Raw genomic sequence first — 25,038 nt, 5'->3', positions numbered from 1 at the left:
ACATATCTAAATTGTCTTGACTTCTTGGGGCGCTTGGCTGGGTCAGTCGGTGAAGCATCTGCCTTTGGCTCAGGTCATGATCCCCAGGGTCCTGGGATCCCACGTCCGGTTCCTGGCTCAGGAGGAAGTCTGCTTCTCCCTCTCTTTCTGCCCTTCACCCACCTCATGCTCTCTTGCTTGCTTGTGCTCTCTCTCTCTCTCTTTCAAATAAATTCTTTAAAAAAAATTGTCTTGACTTCTCAAACCTTTGATACAGATTGATTCTAAGAGTGAAGTCTAGGCCATTCATTTGAGGGGTTCCAGCTTCTTGGTAAGAGAAAGGGAACCTTGTTAGGAACAGGTTCAACTTGTAGCAGCTGTCTGTGTTCAGTAAATTATATTTTCTAAGTGACTTACAAGATTGTTTTAGGAAGCAAGTACAGTTGAGCAATTAAATTTGCTCCCTTGATGATTAAATTCTCTTTTTCCTTCTTTCTTTTATCCAGTCTAGTGACAGCCTAAAATCTGCCTGTAAAGCCCCTTGGTTTTGCCCCCAGATTGCCTAGCATGCTATGAATTTAGTCCCAAAATAATTGTGCATAACAATTCTGATATTGTCCAGCTTCCCAAAATATGAACTGAACAATATAATTCATATACAAACTTACTATGTGATTGTGTGTGTAAATGGACATTTACTTTTTTTTTTGGTAGGAATTAAATAATACTGTTTAAAAGGGACTTTCTGACAAATTCCAAATAACCCTCCTGTTCCCAAAGTATGGACATTTTAGACCCGTACTTAAAGTGTTTGCACTGTTTTCTGATAGCTCTGTGTTTTAGTGATCATGTTTCCAGTGTTGTAGATCTCTCTTGAATTTGCTCATTGGACTTAAGTTTTCTACTCAGGTGGATTGGTTTAGATTTTTTTGGTTTGTTCTGCTCACTGAACTAATTATAATCTGTGTGCGCTCCCTTCCCCATCAGCTACATTCTCTTTTGGACAGATTGTCTTAATAAGTCATGGAACTTCACTGTTTTTTCCAGCAATGGGCATTCAGGACTCTGGGCCAGGCAGTCCCAGAGACATTGTGCTTACCCTCTGTATCGGGGAGGGACTTTCAAGGCCCGCAAAACACACGAATAGTTGGGGCGCCCGGGTGGCTCAGTTGGTTAAGTGACTGCCTTCAGCTCAGGTCATGATCCTGGAGTCCCGGGATCGAGCCCTGCATGGGGCTCCCAGCTCCATGGGGAGTCTGCTTCTCCCTCTGACCTTCTCCCCTCTCATGCTCTCTCTTACTGTCTCTCTTTCTCTCTCAAATAAATATTAAAAAACAAAAACAAAAAACGCACATGCACACACGAATAGTTGTTGTGAGACTGCACACCTGTACTCTTCTGGGAGTCAGGAGACCTGGCTCTGCCCCACTTCCAGCGCTAACTCGTGAGTTAGCAAAGGCATGTCCTGTCCCTTCCTGGATCCGTGTCTTTGTAAGCAGAATGGCGATGGCATGTGTTCTAAGGTAACTTCTAGCATAGTTATTACTGTCCTGTTGTCTGCACTTCACCGAGTGTGGCGGGAATGACATTGCGATCCAATTTCAGACACAGAGGGGCGAGCTAGTGGCACTGGGCAGGTGCGTACCCTGGAGGAGTTTGGAAGGCTGGTGCCAAGTCCCTCAGAGTGGTGGGTGGCCCCAAACCTCCCCACTGTTCTGAGGAAGACACATGCAAAAAACATGAGGTTGCTTAGAACAATGTCAATCCCCAAGTCTTCGGTGAGGCCACAAGACAGATGGTGGAGGGACGGTGGTCTCTTTGCACAGGAGTTGGGCCCATGGTGCACACGTGCATGCCAAGCCTGGACTTGACCCTCAGGTCCATCTGCTTCGTCTTCTCTTTGCCCTGCTGATGCAACCGGCTTCTCCGGAAAAGTGGCAGTGAGTTCCTCCGAAAAACTCTACAGAAGGAAGAGATGCCCACGGGAAATAATTCAGATCATTAAGTGAGACAAAAAGCAAAAGGCGAATGATCTTTTCTCACTGTCTTTGGGAGCAGTGACTGTTAGTATTTGGTGTGTTTCCGTCCGGATCTTTTCCAGTGTACACACAAATAGAAATGTACCTTTTGGAGGGATTCTTTTAAATAAATAGTATTTGGTACACGCTGCTCACACGCGTACCCCAGTGGTATAGAGAGACATCCTTCTGTGATGAGCCATGTGGATCTAACTGACTCTTTGCCTGTGGAGTGTTGGGTAATCGTAGCTAAGGATAACTGACCTTTCCTGAGCATTTGAACATGCCCGGTCCTTTATGCTAGGCTCGGTTCTCAAACCGGGTCACGTGATTTTCCACAACAGCCCTGTGGGTGAGTGTGGGTGCTGTTTGCACTTTTCCTTTTACAAATGAGACAACGGTCATAGAGAGAAGCCTCCCGCTCTCGACCCCGGCATTGTTTCCAAGAGGGATGACACATTCGAAAGGATTCCTGTTGAGTTGAAGTGACAGGACGTTTACTCACTGCGGGAATCATTGATTGATCACATTCTGGGTGCGGTGCCGTCCGAGTTGCTTTTCCTCAAAGTGTGTTTGCAACGGGGTAGACAAGAGACTGCCAGGTGCCCGGGGGTCTCCTGGGGGGTAAGGGGCACAGAGAGGAGGTGGCTGGGTGGCCCTTGGGACAGCCCTTTTCGCTACACACTGCCCACCTCTTGTACACTTTTCTGAGATCTGGTTTGGGTTTTATAATGGCTTGTCTGACACTGAGTGGCCCATGTTTCAAATCACTCGAGTCAAGGTCAGTGCTAACACCCCTCTAGTTCTGTGTGGGAAGGGGGTCACCCAGAACTAGACTGCCTCGGAGCTGCTGCGAGAGTTTGCTGCTGGCTGTGGTAGGTCAGACTCTCCTGCTCATTCCCACTTGCAAACAGACGTTTCACTCGGCCCTGAGTTCGGATTCAGGGCTGGGGGTCGGGGCAGTGGGGATCTGGAGTGCGATGGTTGGCACACATATAACACCAGCACGGTAGGAAAGTTTCACAAGATGTGGGAGGAGCACAGAGCACTGGGGCCAGGTGCTGGAGGTCATTGCGGTGAGGTTGTGAGGGCTGCGGCAACAGAGCAGCTGCAACAGAGCAGCATTGGATGTGTGGCCACGGCTCTGGGTGCCTGCTGAACGCCCTCTCTGCTGTTTGGGCGAGTTTTATTTGGGTGTCTCCTGTAGAGAAAGCATGACATCAGCGTTTGCCACCAAGTATTTATAGCGGTCGGTACCTCCTATGTGGGTCACTTTCTGTGCTGTGGTTTCTTTAAGGAGGTTGGAGCTGTCCTACCCCAAGCACACTGCCAGCCCATCTCAAGGTGTTGGTGGTTTCTGAACACCAGGGGAGAGGCCATTCTGAGCAGAGGAGGCGATCCCCCCTCCCACTCTGTGGGGTCTGATGGTCACCCTGGGGATGGGGTGGGTAATGAGGGCGGTCCCGGCAATCTCTCACCTCACCTCCCACTGCTGTGTTTTGTTTTTAAACATTTCTTTTTTTACAATTGAGCAAGTGTTTTTCCTTCTTTCTTCGATGTTCTCTGCTTATGGCATGCAGGCAGAGGCTGGGGAAGTGAAAAAGAAAGCTTTTACTTCCGTGGGATGCTGAGGCTAGCCCCTCTGATGGAGGGGGTTACCGTATGCTGGCTGTGGGAGGCTGCTGGGCACGCATTCGCTTTCAGCTTCACTGGCTGAGAGAGGTGGTGTTTATCCCCCGTGAATGACGAGGGTGGTTAGCTCCACGCGGTTGCGGGATCCTGCCAAAGTCGCACAGCTGGGAAGTGGCGAAGCAGAACCAAGCACCGATGATCTGACTCAGACAGACGCCCCGATTCCATGGGCTCTTAACTCCTGGAGGTCAGAAAGCCGAACTTGGGCTGGAATGGCCATGAAGTGGCCACCTTTTCATATCTTTGTCATTGACCCTAGATGTTAGTTTGAACGACACGATCCTGCCTTCAGTGAACGTGAAGTATTTGTATATTTAATGTCTAAATTTCCACCCTACTGTCTGACGGTATACAGAAGCACACGTGTTTTCTGTCCCGCCTCAGCTGTCTGTGGTCACGGCCTTTCTTCCCCCAATAGTTGGTAAATGAGATCCTAATCAGTAGACACACGTGCTAATTGTTTTTCTTATTATATGTTGTAGCTTGTTGTTTAGGCTTGTCTGTGATGCTGACCATAGAATCTGACCCCATAGGCGGAAATAGGAGTTTTACAGTAAGAATACTCAGAGCTGTGATTTTTCAAACCTTCAAGCTGGACATTTTACATTGCCCAGTATAGAACTGGAATTACAGTTTCACAAAACAAGACTTGCCTGGGAGGCGGGTGTGTGCTGGCCTGCTTCTCTCCCCATCAGAAAGCAGATCTCGTTGCCAGGAGCCCTCAGACATCCATGGGCAACCCAAGAAGCCCGGACCTAAGTCTCACCGTAAACATAAGTCCACTCAAAGTGCATCGTGGACTTAAATGCAAGATGTAAGGCTATAAAACTTGGAGAAGGAAAACCCTGAAACCTTTGAGATTCAGGGCTTATGTCTAGAATGTGTAAAAAAATTCTCAAAAGCAGTCACACAAACAGTGCAATTGGGAAACGGGTCAAGGACACGGAGGGACGGTTCATCGCAGACGATGAGTGAGTGGCTGGGGAGCTCACGAACATCATTCAGGTTCACTGGCCATTAGGGAAATGTGACTCTAACCCCTATGACAGGGCCCTGCAGGTCTAGGAGAGTGGCCCAAGTAAGACACAGTGACACCACCAAGCGCTGGCGAGGGTTCAGAGAAGCTGGGCCCCTCGTATGTGGCAGCTGGGAGCAGAGGACGGGACCACCACACTGGAAAACCGGGGGGCAGTTTCTTAGAAAACTGAACATGCAACCACCCTGTGACTCAGCACGTGTGCTCCTGGGCGTGTGTCTCGGAGAAATGAAGGCCTGTGTCCACGCAGGACCCTGCACGTGAATGTTCCTGGCAGCTTTCTGGCCGGAGAGCCGGAACCTGGGAACACCCAGACATCCTCTGAGGGGCGTCTTCCTGAACAGTGGCAGTGGCTGCTGCGTGGGACACGACTCCGCGGTGAGAAGGAGAGGGTTACAGACATGTCATGACCCGGGTGGGGCTCCAGAGAATTAAACTGAAGGAGAAAGAGGCAACCCCAGCGAGTCCGTGATTTCGGGTTCTGTTTATGGGATGTTCTTGAGACGACAGCATTACAGAAATGGAGGACAGAGTAAAGTCAGGGCATAGGAGGCGGGAAGGAGGTAGGCATGACTCTAAGGGGGCCACAGTGGCGGCGGGGGAGTGCCAGTGGTGGCAGAATGTTCTGTATCTTGCCTGCGTCCGTGTGAGGATTCTGATATGACATTGCTCTGTGTTTCTGCAAGGACATTACCGCTGGGAGAGATTGGGTAAAGAGTACATGAGATTCTTCCATATTTGTCTGTAAAGCTACAGTTATTTTGAAATACAAAGTTTAATTATGAAAAAGAAGCTGGTTGTGAAGCATTTCCTTGTTTTCATGACCCACTGGAAAACTCTTCTAGGGAACTGAAATGGGAACCTTTTTTGCTTCTGAAAAAATTATTTATGTTCTTGTAAAACCTGTTATATGCATGTCGTAAAGAAGTCAAATGATGCTGAAAAACACACAGATGAATCGCCTAAAACTCGTCCTTTGAAAATTACCGTAAAGGTAAATTTTTAAAATACAGTGGTGTTTCCTTTGCCACACCTTCATTTGTTCTTTCCTTCCGAGCATGGTCATGGCTGTGCTTGTCCTCATTTTGGCGTCAGGAATTCCAAGCTTGGAGACTTTGCGTATCTTGGTCAAGGTCAGGTACCAAGTTAGTGTCCAGAAGCAGAAGCAGCCCCCAGGCATTGTTAATACCTTGCCTGGGGCTTGCCCTGCCTCTGTCCCTTCCCTCATCCCCCCAGCGTGGTCCTCTGGCCACACACCACTGTCACCCGGAAACATTGGAAATGCACGTTGTCATGCCCCCACCTTTGGAATCGGGATTTTTTGTCTGGTAAGCCCTGCAAATGATCCTGGAGGGCAGGGGGTGCCAGGCTGTCATGGTGATGTGTGAGCCGTGCGCAGGGTACCGTGAAAACTGGGAAACATGAACACACGTCAGCCTCTGTTTCCGCTGTTCCCTCGCAGTCCTCGTGTCTGTCTTGATTCTTGGATTGCCTACTCATTTGCACCACATGCCTACTCTGTTCCCTTGGAGCTTCCGCGTATTGAGTGGGGCCCTGTAGCGTCTGACCCAGCATCTGGCACATTTGGGCTCTCAGCTAGCTATTGGCCCATTGAGTCCATGAACGGAGAGCTGTTGTGGGTGACCGACCGCCTGGTTTCTGTCCCCACCTCCAGGATCCAGATCAGCAACCCGGTGGTCATTTTTGCCTGGTTTCCTTTCCTTTCCTTCCTCCTGTTGTCCCTTCTGCAGATGTCCCCTCATGTGTAGTCTGTGCTAGACTCTGGAAATGCAGGATGGTTCAGCGATCCTCACCGTGGGGTGCCCGGGCTTCTCAAATAAAACATACACGCATTTCTCTTCCAAGCCTGCTTCTCCTGCCCAGTTTTTACTTGGGTAATGCCATCCTTACTCATCAGTCCTTCAGACTAGACGCGCCCTCCTCGTTCCCCTCCCTCTGGCTGTCTAACCAGACTTCACGCACCTTGCTCTCGAGGGCTTGTCTGCTCAGTCCTGTCTCACCCTTACAGTTCCAGCTTAGTGCCTCGACCTGGTGCTGTTGAGCAGTTACACATGTCTGTGATGCTTTACGGGTGACCAAGCCTCTCTACTGTGCACCTCCAGAGCCCCTTTCATGCCCTCTGTCTGGTCAGAGAGCACCTCACACGCGTTCCTGTCCACATGGCCATTAGAAGCCTCCTTCCAAAGCGCAGACAGACTGTGTGGTCCCATGTGACCTTCGCGAGTATGCGTGTTCTCTCCATTGGAAGCTGGTCCCCCCTTGTCCCCGCATTGCGAGGGCTTTGGAGGACAGACCCACTTTCTGTGCTCCTATGAGCTGGCGAGCATCCCCAGAAGGACCGTGCAGGACGGTGGCAACGAGATCAGTTCTGGACTCCAGGCCTCGTGCCCCGGGTCTAACACTAGCTGGGCATCCTGGGGACAGTCACTGAGTTGCTATGAGTTTTGCTGTCACCAGCTAGACAATGGGTATAATGAAACATATCGTATTACACCAGGGTGCTGAGAGGTGCGTAGGCGGTGCATGGTGGCGAGGCTTGGCTGCCCATAAACATCACAGACATGGGGAGTGATGCCGTGCGAACAGCTCTTCGGGAATAATTGTATGAAACTCTGAAGCATGTCTGTGGTTCCGGCTGGTGATACCAGTGAGCCCCTGTGTCGTACATCCTGTGTCATGGGGGGAGGGGTGTTCTGTTTTATTGCTGAGTTAGAGCTGCCCCAGGGGACCCTCCCCCCACCCCCCCCCCCCCACGTTGGCCTAGAGAGAGGAGGCTCCTTCCTGCCTACATTTGCTGGCATGGCCCGAGTGCTTTAGGGACAGGAACGCGCAGTGAGAGGTGGAGAAGAAAGCTGTCCTCACCGCTGACAGCCAGTCTGTATTCCTGGGGGAGGAACCGAGGGGAGTCTCTCCGTCGTAACTTGCCAATGCCCATCTGAACCCATCTGCCCACAGAAGTGAGCAGAAGGACAAGTCCAAGGTCTGTTCCAGACCGACGGACCACGGTAGCCCTGTGTGTTTGTGACCTTCAGGGCCTCATAGCAGCCTGTGACAGCTGCCAGGACAGGACAGCCATCTGGGGGACGTGTGGGTGGGTGGACAAGGGAGCCTCCAGCCGCGGCACTCCTGATCCCGTCCCCTCACCTGTCCCGTGTGTTCTGCACCCGGTCCGCCTGGTCGGATGATTGCTTTGCTCTCTGCTCCCAATTCAGATTCTAAGGAATGGGGAAAGGGACTTGGGTTTCTTACCTGGTTGGTGGCAGAAATCCCATTTATCCCCGTTGGAGCCTGGAGCCTACAGTGACACCTGCATGCTTGCTTTCCCTGTCATCTGCTGGTAGCCAGACCGGGACTGGGGAGGAGGCGGGCCATGCCTGACAGGACATCGCTCTGGGGCCCGGGCCAGAGTCCCCAGCCCCTTGACTCCGGGCTGCACCATGCTTTTCTGTTCCTCTGCTTGGTAAAACGGTAAATCTACCTTGTAACCGAGACCTCCTTCTGGGGACGGGTGCGCGTGGGATGTGGCGAACAGCCAACAACCTGAATTTCTCATCTCTGCAGGCTTCTTGCAGCTCAGTTAGTTAAGCCTCCAGCTGCTGACGGGGAGGATCAAGGAAGTCGTTTGTACATAAACCTGTATGAGAACATTTTTTCACTGGGGGTTTCTTTGATTTGAACTGGAATAAATCTCCAACCTTAGTTTCTTTATCCTAAAAGCAGAATAGACTGTAAATACTTTTTAGGGGTGGGCGGGTAGTTGGTGACTCCTCTTACCCAGCCTGGATCCCTAGTGCTTAGAGTCCCAGCGAGCGTTTGGCCAACAGAGCTGAAGGGCGCAAGCGGCGGTTCCCAACCCTGGAGTACGTCCGGAGGCCGGGCGGGGGCTCTGGGAAGAGTAGGTATACTCACTGCACAATATTCAGATAGGATCTCCAGGAATGGAGCCCGGGAACCTGTAGGTCTGAGAAGCTGCCCAGGGGATTCTTTTTTTTTTTTTTTTTTAAAGATTTTATTTATTTGTCAGAGAGAGAGAGAGAGAGAGATACCGTGGGCGAGCACAGACAGAGCGGCAGGCAGAGGCAGAGGGAGTGGCAGGCTTCCTGCCAAGCTAGGATCCTGATGTGGGACTCGATCCCAGGACACCGGGATCAGGACCTGAGCTGAAGGCAGCTGCTTAACCCACTGAGCCACCCAGGCGTCCCTGCCCAGGGGATTCTGATGGACGGTGAAGGTTATGAACCTGAGTCCAGTGTGAGTGGGAGCTCCAGGCAGCATGAGGCCCTCCTACTTTCACTGGCTTACACCGGCTTTGGGTACTGCGGGGCGAGTGACGAATACTGTGCCAATAACGCCATACCCTGCAAATGTCTACCCGCTTTCCAGTTTATTCCAGTGTCTACCCAGTCTGCTTTCTCTTTACGGAATCGTTTGGCAGTTAGTTTCGCAGAACTAAAGCCAATCCGGTCTGATTGGCCCAAGACGATCTTGGGTGTGAAATGGTCTGTGTATTTCTTGTAGCCAATCGTATGGGCTTTCTGCTGGACAGCTTGTAAATACCATCTCTTTGGGCAGGGCTGCGGAGGCGGGCTGCCTGGGTTTTGACCGCGGCGTAACCTCGGGCAAGTTTTAGAACTTGGGCGAATCTCGCTTTCTTCACCTATGAAATGGGATGAGAGGAGCCATTGTCATCTTCCAGGATTGTTCTGAGGTTTAAATACTAATGTATCTTTAAAGCGTATACCTTGCTGCCTGTTCCTAGCACATGATAAGTGCTCGGTAATTTTCACAATTTTCTTAATGGAAATACTCAGAGCTAATAAATTTGCCCAAGATCATTCATCTGTAGCCCTTGAATCAAAGATGTCTTTGGTCTTAACTGGTAGGGTTAATTCATCCCTTGAATATTGGCCTCAAGAGTACCTTGAATTTCAAGCCAGTGTAGCCAGGGGATTTCCTGATTGGAATGTTGCCCCCCAAAGAGCTGGTTTCAGTCTGTATTCATGCACAGTCCTGGAGGTTTATTTGTTTCTTTGGTTTCTTCTCCTGAACCCGGCTCTGCGGTGACGTCTGGCATGCAGGGGGTCATCGCACTGCGGCTTTGTTAGCTGCCGAGGGAACGCGATCGCACGCTGTAGGAAGTGTGCGTTATCTGCCCTCCAGCCGGACCCAGTGCGTCATCCTTCAGTGGCCAGGGCTCATTCTCCTCAGCTCTCTCACCAAGACTTGTCTCTTCTTCTGTTTCCCATCGGACTCCAAGGTCCATCTGAACAGGAACTCTGGTTCCAGGCACAGCGAGGCCATCTGCACTCAGCAATGTCCAGCACATATTAGGTGCTCACTGAATACTTAGCAAATGAAATCTAGGAGAACACAGGATAAGTCCACAATTTAAGGTTTAAGTTGTGTGGTATGAAATCCGTATCCACATTGTTAATGCAGATATAAAATGTTTGAGTAGGGGCACCTGGGTGGCTCAGTCAGTTAAGCCTCTGCCTTCAGCTCAGGTCATGGTTCCAGGGTCCTGGGTTTGAACCCCTAGTCAGTGGAAAGCGTGTTTCTCCCTCTCCCACTCCCCATAACTATGTTCCCTCTCTCACTATCTCTCTCTAACAAATAAAATCTTTAAAAATAATTAAAATGTTTAAAGAGTTACCTTAGTTCATTCATCACTTACTGGGTGTCTTATAGGCTGGGCATTGGGGATTGAGGTAATTATAGCTGATTCCTGCTCTCATGGAGGTGAGGTCTAGGGCAGTGGACAGACATGTGGCTGCAGGATAAATGGGTGAGTATGATGATGGAGGGATACCCCGTACACACCTGGGACCACCGACCAGTGTGTGCTTTATGGACACAGACAGTGAGTTGAAACGCAGCTGGAGTGACTCTGTATACCCATGCTTGTACAGTTGGTGGGAAGTGCCCACATACGTGCCAAATAGACTCTTGAATGGCCTTATGTGGATGGAATGGATTTGCCCAGGCCTTGCTTTATCTTCCTTCATGAGGAAAATGAAAATCAGAGCAACACTGCTACAGGAGCTCTGGGCCCGAGTTCAGGCCAGTGGGTTTTGGCTTTGGCTCTTCTGCCCTGGCCACTGTCTGGGTGTTGAGGTGCTGTGCTGGGGCAGGAGGATTGGGTTAGATGACACTTATGGCTTTTTGTAGTTCTGACTTCAAGACCCATCATCTCAACCCACGTTCCTGGGGAGTAGAGAACGAACATGGCAACCGGGAAGTTGTTGACCTACATTTACTGGGACTTTGTGGCCTGATTTTGGGGAACGCCCCGGGAGAAATGTTGGTGGTCTGTTCCATGCTCCGCTGTGAGGGGCACGCAGGCGTCTTTGTGTTCTGTGATGGTGGTAAATGCCTGGGTAAGGTCCAAGCATCAGTGGAGTCAGCCAGGAGGAGGCAGAGGACCGAGCGCTACACGTGCTGTATTGGGAGCAGAATTCACTGACTCTCTTCTGTGAGTACCTTTTTCAGGGATTCTAGCTTCATGTGATTCCTGTGGTTTAGGCCCAGGATATTTGTCATCATCATGGGACATTGAACACCCTTTGGCCTCTGCTGTGGAAATGTACAGGCTCCCGCTTCTGAGTTAGCAGGCAGCAACACCCGATGGCTTCGCTGTGCTGAGTTGGGATGGGCTCAGGCCCATCCGAGAAAGTGTGGTCTCATACATTGCTTTGGTTCTCTCTCTGAGAGCGCTTCCTGACCCCTTGGAAGAGGGGTACAACTCAAGTCCAGGGCTGCCCAGGGCCCCCCAAGGTTACCCAGTGAGATCGCCTGCACTCACGGTGCTCTTGGTCGGGACGAGGTAGGAGGAACTCTGTTTTACGTGGTGGTTATGAATGGCGGTAATGACAAATTACGTTTGTGTTTTGCCTCATGGTTCACAAAGAAGTTTAACATCTCATTTTATCCCCTCGGCGATTCTGTGTGGAAGCCGGGTGGGTTTCACATCTCTTGTTTTCCCCAGTGACTTTAGTGGGGCTCACAGAAGATCAAGAACTTAACCAAGGGCTCTCAGGTACGGCATGGTGACTGAGTTAATAATACTGTTTTGCATTATTTGAGAGCCGCTAAGAGTAGATCTTAAAAGAGCTCCTCACAAGGACAGGCGATCTTGTGACTGTGTGCGGTGAGGGACGTCGCCTAGACTCATCGTGGTGATCGTTGGCGAGATACACAGATATGTTATATTAATTATGTTATATACCCAAAACTCACATGATGCAGTGTGTCAATCACACCTCAATTTTAAAAATAAAAAGTAACTAGAGAAAGAGGCTTTACCAAGGTCACGGACTGAGTTAAGGTGGCAGTGTGTCTTCCTTGCTGCTCCACCGGGGCTCTGGAGCAGTTCTTGGGGCATTTCTGTCCAGTTTGGACCCTTTCAATATCCCGCCCTCGGTTCTTTCCTCCAGATGTGTTCCTGAAGCCCCCGGGTTGGCCCTGTGCCTGGGGGCCTCCTCCACCTCGCTGTGGTATGCGTGTTATTTTAACCCCTGTGAATGAGCTCTTGCCCTACAGGGACCGCCCCCACCTGACAACCACCCACCCCCCCCCCCCCCCCGCCGCCCCGCTCTGCACTCCATGTAATGTTCAGATCTGATCACTTCCTTCTAGAAATGGGATATGCTAGTGTGCTGGGTTCTTTTTTTTTTTTTTTTTTTTTTTTTTCCCATTCAAGCTAGTTAGAGTCAAAGCTGAAATAGATGATAGCAATCAGTATGCTGCTTTCAGACTGTGACTGGGCGGCTGTCCCTTCCTCCATGTGAGCTCGTCCCTCCGTGTTGTCGCCACAGTGGCTGGCTTGGTGTCCGGGCCGTGGTTAAGGACTGCTGAAACCCAAGTAAGGCCAGCAGAGGTATTGCGTCTGGAAAATGACAAGCAAGCTAAAGGAATTTTTACTTAAGATGTTTGCAAAAGAATATTTTAGAGAGTTGACCTGTTTCTCAGCTGGAGTTTAATTTCAGCTCAGAAAGCAGCTGTGTCCCCGAGGGCTTTGGGGTTTCGCTCTGTGACAGATGAATTTAATTGTTGTTGTATGACCATATTATGCTTTTGTGGCTTTCATGGACCTTTCTCCCAAATGGAACAGATTTTTCTATGAAAGTCACACTTCCTTTTTGAGAAGCGTAACGGTAATTTTGTGGAATGATCTCCTCCTGTTCGTTTAACCCTGCCGAGGAGCAAACACTCTGCTTTCGGCTCCCGGGAGTTTGGTCTGGGTTCTGCCTCCTCCGCCAAAGGACAGTGAAGCACTTCTCAAAGCCGGAGAGCAAGACGCATGTGCATCAGGGAAATTCTCGAATGCTGTCTCAAGTCTCTATGTTATTTGGATCTTTCCCTTACAGATAAGGAAACTGAGGCTCAGCGAAACTGAACCAGCTCACCCAAGGTCACAGAGCTCTCGTGTGATAGTTCTGGGGTGGCAAGCCAAACCTCGGTCCCAGAGGCCTCCTCTGAGCCCCTGCTGAAAGGCTGCCTCCTGTCACCCCCATACCTTACAATCTCGTCTTCGAGGGAGCCACCTGCCCTCTGAGCTCTGTGGGTCTGTGTCTGTCTTATTTACACTGTATTGCCCAGGCCTGATCTAATAGCCGGCACATAGTAGGCATTTGTGGAATGATGACGTGAGGGGTTTCTGATATTAGCATCTTATCATTAACATTCTTGTATATCTGTTTTCTCACCTGACCCTTACAATGGGGAGGCAGAGTGTTTCCCTCCCCTGTTACACATAAGGAAATGATGTTGTAGAGTCTGGAATTGAGTTCTGGGTTATGTATCTCCAGTTCATACAATTTTTTTTTTACCTTTCAGATTCTTCTGAAATTCTTTCTTTGGTGAGGGTCGTCAGAAGGAGGCACAGGTAAGAAGACTTCACGGTCTTCCAGTTCAGTGGCTTTAAAAGAAATTAACCCGTCTTGGCAAGAGCCATTGCGTGATCTGCTGGGAATGCTTAGAATAGAGGTTTTGCATTAAAACCAAGAGAGTGTCTGCTCATAACCATGTCAGAGATGAAGTGTGACTGTCTGGCTTATTTGGTTGAGGGTAAAGCTGGAAATCTTGAGGACACAGGTAAGAACCTTTGTCCCTGCTCGTCACCCAGGACAGCCCATCCCACAGTGGCTCTCCCGCGTCCTTGCCAACCCTGCTCTGCTCTCTCACTGGCATTTGTCTTCTTGTGGCTTTTATGAGTATCAGAATTCCCCTGCGTGTGATCTGAAAATTCACATAGGCAAAACAGAGCTTTTTAAAAGTGTGTAACACACATCTCCCCACTCGTAAAGGAAACACATGTTCATTGGGGAGTGTTTGGAAATAAGAAAGAGAAGAAAATAAGTCTCAGCAGCAGACATCAGCACTAGGACCGAGTCGGCCTTGGGCTTTTCTAAGCGCTACCACAGCAGGCCAGAGAATGCTGTCCTCTGTCCTCTAAGAGGCCTACTTGCAAGCTGGGCCCTTGGCTGGTGTCTGGAACTTCCATGTCGGGACGGTTCCCACCACCCTGACAGGTAAAAGCGGCTCCCGGAGTCTGAGGTCCTTGTGCAGAGAGCACGGTTTGTGCCTGCAGACCCAGGAGTCTGGAACCTTGTACGCGCCAGGCCAGGGGGGCCCGTGTGTGCAGCCCCCAGTGAAACCCCTGATGCTGGGTCTCTAATCAGTTTCCTGGTGACAGCAACTCACGTGCACTTTCCCGTGAAACTCTGAGGGTGAGGACCCCAGAGCCGCCCACCCTGGGGCCTCCGCACCTTACGTCTTTCCCTGTTGCTGACAGGGCTCTGTGCCTTCTCACAGGGATGAATCTAGCTCTCGGGGTGCCTGTGCGCCGAGCTCTCCTGGCCAGTCATCCAGCCTCCGGGCTAGGGGGAGGCGGCAGGAGATCTTAGAGACCCTTGACCAAGGGCTAGTCCTTTTCTTTTTCTCAGCATCAAACTTTGTTTGTTTGTTTGTTTTTTCTTTAGTAAAACAGGTATGACATCTGTCTCAGATCTTTTTTTATTCCACAAACATAAAGGAGCGTTTTGTCACATCATGAAATATTCTTTCAAAACATGATTTATGCTCAAATTATACCTTAAAGGTTTACGTAACGTTGGCTGTTTGGGCTTTATGGTTTATAGAGCTATAGCAGGTAACGAAAAACCCTTGTTTGCAGAACTCAAGTATGCGTCTCAGCGTAGGTTGTCCTTGGGGTGGGTTGGAGAGGGTGTGGTGGTGTGGGTGATCTGGGCAGATGACTTCAACTCTTCTGCAGAGAAGCGGTTTCTGCCGGCTCCGTCATGGGCTGCGTTTGAGAACAGTCGCCTCACTGAGTCCTCACCAGTACTGAGTATTACCAGGCAAAGCAATTTGTCAACTGGATAAATTATAGATGATATCATTTTAATTTGCATTTTTAAAAAATATTTATTTATTTGACACAGAGAGAGCATGCACAGAGTGAGAGCACGAAAGGGGTGTGGGGGGCTGGGGCAGAGGGAGAAGCAGGCTCCCTACTTGGTGGGGCTCCATCCTAGGACCCTGGAATCATGACCTGAGCCAAAAGCAGATGCTTAACAAACAAGGCCACCCAGGAGCCCCTTGATTTGCATTTTTAGGTATTAGTGAGGTTTGAATGATTTTCTTTTCTGACTTGCCTGCCCATCATTCTTTTCGATTGAGCATTTCCCATCCTTTGCCCAGATATTGTGTGATGCTTCTGGGCTGGGATAGTGACCTCCCAGGGAGAAGCCTTGTATCCTCCCTCTGCATACCCCCTCCAGGCCTCTGACATGGTGTGTGTTGGAGAAGTGGGCTTTCTTTACAGTGGTAAGCATGACTTCTAGTTGACCATTGGTGAGGTCCTCCTTAAAAGAAAGCCCCGATGTGTGCCCTGGAATTGATACGTGCCACGGAAGGATGCCATGGCATCCCTCAGAGGATGGGGACGGGGCAGCTGCTTCCATGGGGGAGAGGGGCAATGAGGGGCCTTTATCTGTTTATCACTCGCTGTAATGGTACAAATATCTCCACCAGGATGTGTCCGTGTATTTCTCATGAAATACAGAAAGATTCCGAATGTGAAAACCTTAATGAGCTCACTAACCCCGTGTGATTGCAAAAGTGACATGGGACGGTAGCAGGGACACAAAGGCACAGAAGGATTCTGTCCCCAGTGCTGAGTCCCTGCCCAAAGGGGACTTGATTGCGGGGCATGTTTGTATCCACAAGGACGACGACTGCCGGTACTTTCCGGCTGCTGGCAGAAAAGATGGCTGAGCACATGCCGCTGCAGTGACCGGGTGGGGGAGGGGAGCTGGTGGCCAGGAGCTGTGTTTGTGCCACAGGCTGACTCCTCACCTTGACTGTTTAGAGGAGGTGCTAGGGAAGGTGTGTCTTGGGGGGGGTGCAGTCGCTACACCCCCTCAGGTCCCTGGGGCGATGCAGAGGTGACGTCTGGTACGTCACATGTGTGTGCCACACCCATGGCAACGCTCTGGAGGGCCCCAGAGGAGGGGCTGGGGTGGGAGGTCAGCATGGAGAGAGAATGTCCCCATTTTGCATAAATCTGAATTTTATTTTATTTTTTTTTAAAGATTTTGTTTATTTGAGAGAGAGAATGAGAGAGAGAGAGAGAGCATTGTGGGGGAAGGGCAGAGGGAGAAGCAGGCTCCCCATAGAGCAGGGAGCCCAATGTGGGCCTTGATCCCAGGACCCCGGGATCATTACCTGAGCCGAAGGCAGACGCTTAACCCTCTGAGCCACCCAGGATCCCCTCATCTATCTGAATTTCAAGTTTTAATATTTTATTATTTAGCGCCTCTTAATTATGTTTACACATTAATCACATTTGTAATGAAAGCAATACTTACTTCTGAGAATTTGAAAAAAATGTGAAATAACCTGTGACTGTGACTGGGGACTGGTTATTCAGCCTTCCTGTGCCTCGGTTGGGGAGTGCTATTGTATCCATTTTATATGGTTGTCTCAAGAGTTCTGAGATTAAACTCAGAGCCTGGCACTTCCCGAGGGCATAATGCTATCATTTCAACATTTTAAAATTTTTTTTTTTTTAAAGATTTTATTTATTTATTTGACAGACAGAGATCACAAGTAGACAGAGAGGCAGGCAGAGAGAGAGAGAGAGGGAAGCAGGCTCCCCGCTGAGCAGAGAGCCCGATGCGGGACTCGATCCCAGGACCCTGAGATCATGACCTGAGCCGAAGGCAGCGGCTTAACCCACTGAGCCACCCAGGCGCCCTCATTTCAACATTTTAGAAGAAAGAGAATGCTAACAGGTCATCCTCGGGCCGTTGTAGAAAGAACCTGAATTCAGTTCCCTATAAACAGTGTGATGGAAAAGCATAATTTGGGCGTCAAAAGACTCAGCTGTGAATGGGGCTCTCTGATGAGCCTGCAGTCCTGAGCAGCTCCTTGCTCCTCCCGTGCATGTTGGGAGCTATAGCACCTTCCTGCCACAGGACTGGGGGCCTTCCAGGGAAGGCAGCAATCAGGAAAGCCGTGGGACGATGGTGAGGGGCACATGGGTGCGGGAGCAGAATGCATCCAGAGAACCCCACGTGGTCTGTCCTGTGCACATTTGGCCCGTTGTCACAGCAGCAGCAGCAGCAGCGGAAAGGACAGCTTGCCTCGATTTGCATATCTGGGTGTTTGTGCTATTTATAAACAGAAAAGGCGTGGAAGGCTGTTTGTGGCAAGCTGGCAGATCTGGCAAAACACGGACAGTTCTGTGCGCACAGTTTGCACAAACGCGGGCCCGAGCGTTCACATAAACAAACACATTTGCCCATCTTTAAGAGTTGCTCTTAAAAACAGACAGTCAGCCGTTGGCCATATGGCTGATCAGCTTTCCCTTGAAATACAGGGAGTTTGATGGCCAGACATCTGAAATCCGAAACCATCTTAAAACAGCTTTATCTGCCCCACCCCCGCCTTGCCCCTTTTTTCCATTATGAGGAGAAAAGAACGGAGAGAGGACAGTGTCACTTTACAGGGGCTCTTGTCACCGTCTGTCCTATTCCCTGTTGACCTGTCATGTCAGCATCACCGCAGGTCGGGTGGAGACATCTTTTCTCCTCTTCTCTGTGGCATGGTTCCATCCCGCACCTGTTCACTCTCTGGTGTGTGTGTTCCGGTTTGTCTGTTCGTGCCGGCACACACGTGGGCTCCCCGAAGGCCCAGGTTGGCGTCTGGAGTTGCTGCTCCCCACCCCCAACCCAGGCACAGCGAATTGTGTTTGTTGAGTGAACGGGAGGGATGAGACGGCCGCTCTTCCCTCTTCTGCCAGGTCCTGAAAAATGCTTGTGGGAGATGCTGCGCGAGCAGGGAGTAGGGGACTGTAGGCGATGAGGCTACATGCGTCCCTGGGGGATGTCTCGTCAGCCCAAATACTTAACCTGGAAGAAGGTGCGAGTCTTGAGTGGCAACGTGGGAATCCCTTCCTTGGGAAATTAGCAGGTGGTCTCGGCATTCCACACAGGTAAGCGACGCTGCCCTGTGTGCATGTGTGCGTGTGCGTGTGTGTGTGTGTGTGTGCATGCGTGCGCATGGGCCACGGGCTTCTGTCCTGGTGCAGAGAGAATATACAGCCCGAGGCATGAGAAAACAAGCTGCCCAGCATCACCAGGTAGAATGGGACCAGAGCCTACCTGTGTCCTTCCCAGAGCCTCACTGCTGCTCACCTCCCCCCCTCTCTCCTGCTCTCACCATCTTCCTCCACTCCAAGAAAGCAGGAACAGGGGAGAAAATGTACCCCTGTGCCACTGGTGCAGAGAAAAAACCCAGCAGCTTCAAATCACATTGACACGTCTTGTACCGAGAGCAAGGGTGATTTTTTACAATACTTTTAAATTTCACAGGACCTTACATTTTCTCATAAGTTTTATAATACAAGATGATCAAAGGGGTTTGGGGAATGGCGACTTTAGGAAAAGGGGGAAAAATCAAAGAGAGAATTGCAGTTCTTGCTTTACTGTCAGCCTAGCATTTAAGTGCTTCCGAGTCTCACCCGCACTGCAGCTTGGACCATTATGAGGCCAGTGACTACCCATTGTTCTAGAACAGCAGATGCCGCCACCAACTCTCCCCTCTAAGGGCAGTCTTACTCATTTTAAATGCAAATGACAGGAGCAGCAGATGGCGAGGTGGGCTAAGAATTTAGATGTTTGGTCACTGACAGCTCTTTGCTTCTGCATGTTACGTCTGGACCTGGGACTGGCTGAGCCCGAGGAGAACTGATTATGATCTGTCCCCTTGCCAGCTGGGCTCTTTTTCTCGCCTGGTCCAGAAGGATTGCTCTCCTGCAGTCCGCGAAGATGGATCGCTGATTGTTTTGAAATCATGAAGGGTTGTTTGCACCGTCCAAAATCCTGAAGCAGAGAGAGCTATCCAAAGGCTCTCTTCTCTTTGTGCTTCAGAGCTTTCGAATCCGTGTCTAGGGTTTACATGAGTTAATTAAGGTCTTCTTCAATAGGTAATTGAATATGTTCCTGATTGAACAGGGGTGTGCCCCATGGCATAGCCCCTAGCACTTTGTTTACATGAGGATATGGTGCTTAGAACAGAACCTGGACCTAAATGACCGCCTAAATGACCCCTTTCATCTTGTCTGAATTCGGATTTGGCATCAGTATTTCGCAATGAAGCCATAGAACTGGCCCAGCTCCTCCTTCCTCCCTTTATACAATCCAAAGGTGTTTCCAAGGTGGGAGTGCTCCCTGCCTTTCTCCTCACAGGCTGTACCCCTGTCCTGCCTACCTGACTTCCCTACCTGTCCCCCCTCCTCTGGGCGTTCTGCAGAGGGATCGGCCCCTGCCTTGGCTTTCCTGTGGCTGGAAGAGAGGGGTCGCTGCCAGCTGTCCCGTGGGGGGCATTCATCTTGCCAGTGCTGCGGTCTGGTCACCGAGTGGCACCGAAAGCACGTACTTCTGCAAAACCAGAGGTCAAAGTGATGGGAGGACCCATCTCTTCGTCAGGATGCTCTGAGTATCTTAATCATGGCTGGAAATCCATGAGAAAATATGTGATTCCTGAAATTTTGGGTTAGAGGGATGTCAGGGACTTGTCATGGAGTGACAGCGGAGCAGGGAGGTGAAGGGGTGACAGGCACGCTGTGCATCTCCCTGCTAGGCACCGGTGGATGTGGGGCTGCATCCCACGTGTGACTTAGGAACTCGTCTGGCGATTGTGTTTCAGCTCCCGCCACAGTGTTCTTCCTCTGCTGTCATGCTGTTCCTTGTACTGTAGGCCTCCAGCAGCATGCACCATGGGAGTGTTCTTGCTGGTCAAGAGAGAGCGCTGTCGCTGCACCGTCCCAGTGCCCTGGCTTTCTGGCGCAGGCACCTGGCCGGCAGCATGGGGGGGTCTCCTGAGTTCGCTGTTTTAGCATACAGTTCAAGTTCTCTGGGAAAAGAGGGGCTGGAACCGGCACAGAGATATACTGGAAGGAGAGTTTGCCAAGTAACCTGGGATGGAGACAGTTTGCATGGGCAGCACGGGACGCGCTCTGTGTGCGGCATGTTCTTTACAGCCCCTCCCAACAGCATTACAGATTTCTGGAAGATTCAGGATACGTGGAAACGCCAAGGACGGCCCTCCTGCGGGCTGTGGGCAGTCAGGGTTCATTCTGGGTTCATTTGCTCATAGCAGCCTTATTCCCGGCCATGTGTGAAGGTTGACGTCCTCCTGGCGGGGCCGGTGCAGGGGTTTGCTAGGGCTGACGTGAGGGAGTGATGTGCATTTGAATCTGTCTGAACTATGAGTAAGCGAAACACAGGCAGGTGACCTTGGCCACATTATTTATTAATCACTGTACCACCTCCCGGTCAGACTCTGGATGAGGGTCCCTCGAGCCCTCCTGCGTGTGTGCACACACTGCCCACACTCACACCCCCTCCCACCCATCCATACACACGTGTCCTTTTTAAAGCCCCAGCTTTATTGGCCATGTCTGCTTCCAGCACTTTCCCATCCCACAGCCCCTTCTGTTTTACCTCCCAGACACCTGTTGTCCCCAGTCGGTCTGCCTTCTTCCTTCCTGGTGTTGGAGGCTCCTGCGGCTGGGAAGCAACCCTCACAGTTTCCAGGGTTTTCTGAATCTTGTTTTATCAGGCCCTGGGGATGGCGGAGAGGCTGAGGCTCAGGGAGGGGCTGTGCGCGCTATTTGGCAACGATGGGATTTTCTCCCGCACAGGCAACTTGCCGTGTGCTAAATGCTAAAGAATGCTTGACTTCCGCCCTCCTTAGTGAAGGATGCTTCGTGAACCTAGCCTCGCTTCCAACAGGAAAAGCATGATTCGCATATCATCTTGTTTTGTATCACTGGGTATCGATGGATAGGCTGTCCTGGAGCTCCTCGTTCACTCAGCCGGGGTCTGCTGACCTGGGTACGTGTGCACTCTGTGGCAGCTGCTTTGTGGGCCCCTGGGACTCACCCCTAGGGTCACTGTCCCTCAGGATGGCCCAGCCCAGACAGACATGCAAAACTGGTGGTGTTTTGAGAGTGCTGGAACGGGGTTCCTGCAAGGTGTGGGGCTGAGCTCCTGTGTCCCCACCACCCCCCAAGCAGCTCATCCCCATAGCTCTGTGTGCCCACCAGAGCCCTCGCCACAATGCTTTGAAATTCTTAGCTTATATGCTCATCTGGATTCCCATGAAATGGCAAGCTCTCGAGGGACACGGTGTGGGCTATGTACCCATTATTGTTACATTCTCATTGCCCAGCATGGTAAAGGCAAAATTTGGACAAGGGTTCTTGACTGTTTCATGGAAACTACGTGGGCTGAAGGAGGGGTCCCCATGGTTGGGGGAGCGGGGGATAGACAGGATGGGCTCACCGAGGGAGGGAGTGGGTTTTGTTTCTCAACTTTCATTTGCAATCACACAGACTTAGGGAAACATCGCAGAAATAGCACAGAGAACTCCTGTATGCCCTTCACCAGATTCCCCAAACATTTTACAACACGAGTACTTCTGCTTGCCCTCCCTCTCTCGCTCACTCTCGTGTGTGAGTGTGTGTGTGTGTGTGTGTGTGTGTGTGTGTTTATTCATTCATTCATTCATTACCAAACTATTTGGAGCAGAGGCTGGATTGCAGGGGTGAGGTGAAGAAGTGACAGAGGAGAGGTGGGCTGGGAGCTCTCACAGCAATCTGGGCAGAACACAGTGTCTGGGCCTGGTGGGAAATGACCAGAGAGGTGAAATGGGGTTCATCTGCTGTATGATTTGCTCACAGGTTGGATGATGGGCCTCAGGGATTTTGGCCTGAGTGGCTGGTACACTAGTGATGCCATTATTGAGATGGGGACGACCGGGAGGAGGGGGTTTGGCAGGGGGAGTCAGAAGCCAGTTGTAGGGCTAAGACTGAGGCCTAAGCACAGAGGGCCTGGAGCACTGGGGGAAAAGAGCAGAAAATAAGACCTCAAAGAACATGAGCAATTCAGAAGGATAGAGTTAGCAGATTTCATTCGTAAGCGAAGAGGCCACTGAGGTGTGAGGAGTCCCCAGCTCGTCTAGACAGGGCTGAGCCTGCTCGTGTCACACGGTCCCCTCTGTTGGTGGAAGCAGCTGGCTTTCATCCGCAGATGCATGGAGCTAACCCCCATGTCCTGTTTCTCATAATGTGCCATCTGTGTCCCATGGCCTTTGCTTTCACAGCTCTTTGTCACCACTCCTGTCACTTGCCTCTGGGTGTCTCCCACACTCGACCCCATCTCCCCAGCATTCCTCAGGAAGGCTAGATTCAGCTTCTTTTCACCACAGAGGGCAGCTGGCAGTGCCGACGGGGTCTTAACAGAAGATGGGAATTGAGGGGAGATTACTGTGTAAATGGTAGGTGGAGTCAGAGTTGGAGGAAGTCACCCAGGGATGAGTGTAATGATGAGGAAAAAGCCCCGGTCCAAGATGATGAGCGGGAAGAGCAGAGGAGGCCAGGCCTGGGAGGCAAGTGGAGAAACTGTGTCCAGAAGGGCGTGTGACAGGTGTACGGTCAGACGCGGTCCCATCAGTGAAGTGAGGGCATATGTCCCTGACTGTACAGGAGCCCGTCAGAGGAGGGGCCAATGCGACGAGGGAGCCTGACGGGGTGGGAAGGACGGGAGTTGGGGGGAGGCAGTGTGGGCCTCTGTTTCGAGGGATCCAGTCAAGTCAGGCTTGCTCTAGATGGTCCGTCCTGATGTTATGCACAGTACTTCGTTTATTTCATAAGCTCTGGATCCTTAGCCAGGAGCAGATGAACACCCTTCAGCTGGAAGACTAAACATGTATTAAAACTCTCTTAGTTGTGGCTCGGGCTATGTTTTGGACATTACAAGGGACATTTTCTCTTTGCAAGTAGGGCCCTTTGGGTCAAGAAGCACTTCCAAGAGGGACACACACTTTCATACAGAAGTGGTTAAAGTGACAGAACAGTTCACTGCTTTATGGTTACTGAGGTAGCATTCACTAAAGCTGCTAGCTAGCATCTCGGCCAGGTGCCTCTTGTTACTGAGGAGACGCTGGTCTGTCACCTGCGAGCCTTGTGTCTTGGCGGGAGTGAGTCCCTCTTCCCGGGGGCTCGTTTTCTCCTCTCTGAAATACAGCGTCTCCTCCACGGATTACCTTGTTGCTGAAACGATGTTACTGACTTGTTTGGAGGAGGGGTTCTCACTAGGTTTGGGGGGGGGTGTCTCATGAAATATACAGTGGAGATGAGGTTGGGTTTCTCCAAACCAAGGGCCCCACTGAGAGATGATGCTCTGTCCAGGCAAGTTATGGATCATCTTATTTAACCCTACACCTACGCTTTAAAGCCAAGATGGTGCTTGAGCAAATGTTTCTGACAGATAATTATACTGTCATTATACTGAGGAGGGAACCATCACAGTCTATTGAGGATTAACCCTGTGTGCCAAGTTCTTCACATGAGGATGTGTTGACGAGCTCCATCGTTGTCCTTTTCCGGAGAGAGGAGAGTGACGCGGCTGTGCACTCGAGGCCCCAGCTAGGAAGTACAGGGGCAGAATTTCAACCCAGTTGCTTCAACTCCAGAGTCTGTGACCGTTCAATGCACGAGCACAAGTCCATCATCACGTTCTTTGGGAACCTGAGTCACATCTGTTCTGTGAGCCTGGAGGCTCCAAGCCCTAAGAAGCTAATGGGAAGGTGACTGTCCTCTTTAATTGGCTTCCACTGACACATGGACATATGTTCCCCAGCCCTCAGTGCCCGCCAACCCTCCCTGTCCACGTGGACATGGTGGGGGCCCCATCTGCTAGGGAGGGGGAACGGGGGCAGAGCGACAGACTGCCTTCCAGCCTGCCTTCCCCAGAGACAAGCCCATCAGCCCCACACTCCCCCTGCCGTCTGAGCCCCGGTTCTGTGCCTGCTGCTACCAGGAGCCCCAGAGGCGTTTCTTGTTCTGCTCTCTGGAGGACCTGGATGGAAGCAGGGTCTGCGGCCTCTGCACTTCACCATGACCGGAGGATAGGAACAAACTCATCCGAGGCCTGAGGTCAGCCTCTCCATTGGCAGCCCCCCGCCCCTGCCCCGGAGTCTGTGCAGAGTCAGGTGTACACGCGGGGTGGCAGCACTCGTCAGCAGGGGCGGGGGGATGGGGTACTGGGACATGCATCCTGCCCAGTGTGTATGTCCCTCTAAGTCCAGGCCACCTCTGTGCGAACAGCCGGAAGACAGTGAGCCCAAGGAGCAGAGTTGGCCTCCCGTTTCCAGCTGTGCTTCAGCTCTTAGCGGACTGGTCTTCTGAGTCCTGGGCCTGTCCCAACAGCCTCTCTCGGCCTTGGAGGCTGGGCCTCGGCCTTCAGGCTTGCCTTTCTAGACTTTGCTTCCCTGGACCCCCAGAGCAGAGATGGCAAAGATTTCAGGCTTCCGGCTTTCGTGGCCACTATGCTGGCCTGCTGCTGTGTCATGGAAGCCCCGTGGCCAACCAGTGAGTGGGGCTGGCTGTGTGCCAATAAGACCCCGTTTACAGACCGAGCTACAGATCGAGGCCTGTTACCAAGACCTTCTGCATCTGGCTGAACCTGACCTTTGGGAGGACATCAGCCAGAGGCCGAGCATATCTTCGGGGGCAGTGCCACTCTTCAGCTGTCCCCTCTCCTGACGGCCTTGCTGGAGGTCTGGATCCCTGGGGCCCCCGAGGTTGTCGGTTGTGGTTGGCTGGGTGCTTCATGGAGCAGGACAGTCACTGCTTCTTCAAGGAACCCTGTTGTCAGTCAGCCAGTCCCCTGTGGGTTGGGGCCACCGGAACCCGCAGCATCACCTCCCCTGGGAGCTTGT

At 51.3% G+C, this 25,038-nt stretch overlaps 1 protein-coding gene across 3 annotated transcripts in view; it reads left to right on the top strand.

The window, feature by feature from the left end:
• The window catches only part of LOC111148945 (actin filament associated protein 1), a 131,199-nt gene that overhangs the window by 15,883 nt on the left and 90,278 nt on the right, over positions 1-25,038 (top strand). For 2 of the 3 annotated variants that reach the window (XM_022505775.1, XM_022505773.1), the window contains exon 2: positions 13,582-13,630. The gene's annotated coding sequence lies outside the window, so the exon portion shown is untranslated. Of the gene's footprint in view, positions 1-13,581; positions 13,631-18,052; positions 18,245-25,038 lie in introns of all 3 variants that reach the window. The other variant, XM_022505774.1, reaches the window with a different exon arrangement.

This window comes from Enhydra lutris, unplaced genomic scaffold (genome assembly GCF_002288905.1).
Source record: "Enhydra lutris kenyoni isolate GAN:26980312 unplaced genomic scaffold, ASM228890v2 scaffoldscaffold21, whole genome shotgun sequence".
NCBI lineage: Eukaryota > Metazoa > Chordata > Mammalia > Carnivora > Mustelidae > Enhydra > Enhydra lutris.
This window is presented reverse-complemented; position numbering and strand designations above follow the sequence as displayed.